At 54.2% G+C, this 5075-nt stretch overlaps 1 pseudogene; it reads left to right on the plus strand.

The window, feature by feature from the left end:
- The first annotated feature begins 559 nt into the window (after nt 1–559).
- LOC144248169 (olfactory receptor 14A16-like) lies at nt 560–2446 on the plus strand (annotated as a pseudogene).
- The last annotated feature ends 2629 nt before the right edge of the window (nt 2447–5075 follow it).

A 5075-nucleotide genomic window follows, 5' to 3' on the forward strand; every position in this document is an offset into this window, starting at 1 on the left:
TCTGCAGCTCCCTCTCAGGGCCTGATGTTCAGGGCTGAGCACAAAGCCCCAGAGGGTCATTAAAGTCCTTGTGCTGTGTCTGCTGCTGAGCTGGGCCGGGCTCCTGGCACAGAGGGTGATCCTGGTAATCCAGCAGAGCTTCAAAAGCACATTTCTCTTGCTGAGCAGCTCTTCTGCCAGCCCAGCAGGGCTGGGGCACTGCCTGCAGCCAGCCCGGGCACAGCACAGAGGCACAGAGAGCTTCAATCAGTCAGGGCTGGGAAGGGGCTGAGAAGTGCCCGGGGCAGAATCACTGCCAGCCCTTGGCACAGGAACCTCTGGCTGCAGGACAATGCAGCTGCAGCTCCTGCAGAGATCTCCTAAAGCTGGAACATGCCAATGCCCACAGAGCCTGTGAGTGCATTCTCTGCTCATCTCCTGTGCAGAGCAGCCAGGGCTGCCCAGGGCTGTCCTGCAGAGCAGGGTCCTGCAGCCCAGGGCGCTGTGCTGGGCCAGGGACTCTGCTGCCTGCCAGGGACAGCTCTCAGCCAGCCCTGGAGCTGCTCCCAGTACTGGGGGACAAGATCTGAGGGGAAGGAGACAGCTGGTAAGTCTTGGAATGTAATCCTTGTGTGGTGAGGATACTGTATTGTTCAGGACTGTTCCCAGCATGGCATTTAACTCCAGAACTTTTCCAAATGGATTATACAGGGAGCATAGCAAGACAGGAACTGCATAAATGGGAAATTTCTGCTTTCTTATGTACTAATCTTTGTTGCCTGGATGGGGAATTCCCCATAGATATGCATCTCTCAGTTCATATTGAGAAAAAGTTTTTTTTCACATCTGAATAAACCAGGCAGTAACAGAATTCAGCACAGGGCCTCTTAGATGCATCATCTTTGTGCTTTTTCCAGCCTGCTCAGGATTGCTCTGATGTTATCATCAGAGCTTGCAGAGCCAGAGCTGCTCCTGGGCAGTGCCTGAGCTGGGAGGGGTCTGCAGGGCAAAGCTGAGCCCCCAGGGCTGGGCTGGGCTCTGGCAGCTCTGGCAGGGCTCAGCCCTGGGCACAGGGAAGCAGCTGCTGACAGGGACAGCCCCAGGCAGAAGAGCCCTGGGCAGGCAGTGGGGGGAAGATGCCCCTAAGCTGTGCTGGGATATTTAAAGTCCTCTCCACACTCAACTATTCCATAATTCTTTTTCTTACCGATTCCCATGTGCAGCCTCAGGAAATGTCCAACAGCAGCTCCATCAGCCACTTCCTCCTGCTGGCACTGGCAGACACGCGGCAGCTGCAGCTCCTGCACTTCTGCCTCTTCCTGGGCATCTCCCTGGCTGCCCTCCTGGGCAACGGCCTCATCATCAGCGCCGTAGCCTGCGGCCACCACCTGCACACGCCCATGTTCTTCTTCCTGCTCAACCTGGCCCTCAGCGACCTGGGCTCCATCTGCACCACTGTCCCCAAAGCCATGCACAATTCCCTCTGGGACATCAGGATCATCTCCTACACAGGATGTGTTGCACAGGTTTTTTTTTCTTTTCTGTGCTGCAACAGAGTTCTATCTCCTGACCATCATGTGCTATGACCGCTACGTGTCCATCTGCAAACCCCTGCACTACGGGACCCTCCTGGGCAGCAGAGCTTGTGCCCACATGGCAGCAGCTGCCTGGGGCAGTGGCTTTCTCCATGCTCTGCTGCACACAGCCAATACATTTTCCCTGCCCCTGTGCCATGGCAATGCCCTGGGCCAGTTCTTCTGTGAAATCCCACAGATCCTAAAGCTCTCCTGCTCCAATTCCCACCTCAGGGAACTTGGGCTTCTTGCTGTTACTGCATGTTTGCTCTTCGGATGTTTTGTGTTCATTGTTTTCTCCTATGTGCAGATCTTCAGGGCCGTGCTGAGGATCCCCTCTGAGCAGGGACGGCACAAAGCCTTTTCCACCTGCCTCCCTCACCTGGCTGTGGTCTCTCTGTTCATCAGCACTGGCATACTTGCTCACCTGAAGCCCCCCTCCATCTCCTCCCCATCCCTGGATCTTGCCCTGTCAGTTCTGTACTCAGTGGTGCCTCCAGCCCTGAACCCTCTCATCTACAGCCTGAGGAACCAGGAGCTCAAGGCTGCAGTGAGGAGACTGATGACTGGATGCTTTCAAGGACATTAAACTGCCAGCCTAGTTTCAGCAAATCACTTTAAATAAACATTATCTTTGATACTTTGTGTTGAATTAGATGTGGGGATTTTTTTCCTTTGTTTTACTTTTTTGATACTGTCCACAATAAATTTCATTTTTGTGCCATTTCTGATTTTGTTTCTCTCCACCTTCCCTGTGGCCACAGACTGTGTCAATGAGGGGCTGCGCGCTTGGTGGCTTTCAAGAAACTAAAGGATGTCCCAGCAGAGTTTTCTGCAGAGATGCCCTTTTGTTGCCTTCTCTGGAGCTGCAGCAGCAATGTCTGTGTGCAGAGCTGGGGCAGATCAGTGCTGGCAGAGCAGCTCTGGTCCTGCTGGCCACACCATTCCTGATCCAGGCCAGGAGCCATTGGCCTTCTTGGCCACCTGGGCACACTGCTGGCTCATGTCCAGCCTGCTGTCCATCAGTCCCTGCAGGTCCCTTTCTGCCTGGCTGCTGTCCAGCCACTCTGTCCCCAGCCTGTAGCGCTTGCAGGGGTTGTTGTGGCCAAAGTGCAGGACCCGGCACTTGGACTTGTTAAACCTCACCTTGTTGGATTTGGGCTCTGGATCCAGCCTGTCCAGGGCCCTGTACAGAGCCCTCCTACCCTCCAGGAGATCAACACTCCCATCCAGCTTGGTGTCATCTGCAAAGATGTCCTTGGTTCCAAGGGGCCCCTCAGTGTCATAATGTCTCTTTGGTTACACCAGGCCCTGCACTCTCACACTGGTCTCCTTGGTTCCATGGGGTCCCACAATGTGACAATGGATTCCTTGGTTCCATGGGGTTCACAGTGTCACAATGTTCTCGTTGGTGCCGCAGTTTCACAGTGGCCCCTTGGTTCCATGGGGCCCCAGGGTGTCACAAAGGCCCCATGGTCACATGAGGTCCCACACTGTCACAGTGCTCTCTGTGCTTCCACAAGTCCCCTCAGTGTCACAATGGACTCCTTGTTGCCACGAGGCCACACAGTGTCACAACGGCCTTCCAGATTCCCTGAGGCCCCAGAGTGTCACAGTGGCCCCTTGGTTACACAAGGTCCTGCAGTGTCACAATGTCCCCTTGGTTCCAGGAGGCCCCGCAGTGTCAGAAGGGCCCCTTGGTTCCACTGGGCCCTGGACTCTCCCAATGCTCTCCTTGGTTTGGCAGTGTCACAGTGGTGAAACCCCTCGGTCACACGAGGCCCCACAGTGTCACCATGGCCTCTGTGGTTCCACCAGGACCCAGCGTCACGGGGACTCCCTGGTTCCATTGGGCCCCAGAGCACCACAATGGAGCCCTGGTTCTATGGGGCTGCACAGTGTCACCATGGTCCTCTTAGTTCCATGAGGACCTGCAGGGTCACAATGGCCCCAGAGTGTCCCAATCATCACAGAATGACAGAATCAGACAGGCTGGAAAAGACCTTTGGGATCATCAAGTCCAATAAATGCCCTAATACCGCCTTGTCACCCAGACCATGCCACTGAGTGCCACTGGAGAGGGACAGTGACTCTGCCACCTCCCCCCTGGCCTGCCCATTCCAATGCCCACTCACCCTTTCTGTGAAGAACTTCTTCCTCTTGTCCAGCCTAAACCTCCCCTGGTGCAGCTGGAGGATGTGTCTTCTTGTCCTGCCCTCCAGCAGATCCACACTCACACCCAGCTTGGTGTCACCTGCAAATTTGGGGATGGTGGGTTCCATCCCCTCACCCAGATCATCGGTGAAGATGTTAAACAGGACTGGGCCCAACACAGATCCCTGGGGACAGCACCAGGGACTGGACACCAGCTGGGTGCAGCACCATCCTCACCCCTCTCTGGGCCCAGCCTCCAGCCAGCTCTTCCATCTCCCAGCCAGGAGGGAACCTGCCCCAGCCGTGGGCTGCAGCTTTTCCAGGGAATGCTGTCACAGACAGTGTCCAAGGCTTTGCTGAAGTCCAGATGGACACATCCACAGCCTTTCCCACATCCACAGGTGGGTCACCTGGTCATAAAAGGAGATCAGGTTGCTCAGGCAGGATCTGCCCCTCTTAAATCCACTCTGGCTGGCTCTGACCCCTCGGCCATCCTGTGGGTGCCCTGTGGTGGCTCTCAAGGTGATCTGTTCCATAACCTTGCTGGGCACCGAGGTCAGGCTGACAGGCCTGGAGCTCCCCAGATCCTCCTTCCAGCCCTTCTTGGGGATGGGCTCACACTGGCACCTCCAGTGCTCTGGGACCTCCCTGGTGAGCCAGGACTGATGGTAAATGATGGGGAGCAGCTTGGGGAGCTCATCCGCTAGCTCCCTCACCCCCCTAGGATGGATCCCATCAGATCCCATCCACCTGTGAGCATCTGAGTGGCTCAGCAGGTCACCAGCTGCTTCCACCTGGATTACAGGGGCCTGTTCTGCTCCCTGTGACCATCTACCAGCTCAGGAGAACTCTTGTCCTGAGGACAATCTCTCCATATATTGAAAATTGAGTCAAACAAGGTATTAAGTAGCTCAACCTTTTCCTTATCTTTAGTTACTCTATTTTCCACTGCATCCAATAAAGAGTAGAGGTTCTCCTTATACCATGTTTTGCTATGAATTTATTCATAGACACATTTTTTATTATTTTTCACAGAAGTGGCCAGGTTAATCTCTAATTGAAATTTCACATCTTTCCTTTTCTCTTTCTGCATGATGTAACAACATCCTTAAACATTTGCTAAGTTGCCTGACCTTCTGTCCAAAGTTAATGCTCTCTCTGCTTTCCCCTGAGTTCCCACAAAAGCTCCATGGGTAGTCAGGACAGTGATTTTCCTCACCAGATCATCTTTTGCCACACTGGGACAGGCTGCTCCGTACTCCTTAAGATTGCTTTCTCAAAATGTGTCCATCGTTCCTGAACCCCTTGGTTTTTAAGGGCTCTTTCCCTTAAAAAAATTCAGTACCTGATTTTGTACTCCCCAAACCT

This window comes from Lonchura striata, chromosome 10 (assembly GCF_050655825.1).
Source record: "Lonchura striata isolate lonStrDom1 chromosome 10, ASM5065582v1, whole genome shotgun sequence".
In the NCBI taxonomy this organism is placed as follows: domain Eukaryota; kingdom Metazoa; phylum Chordata; class Aves; order Passeriformes; family Estrildidae; genus Lonchura; species Lonchura striata.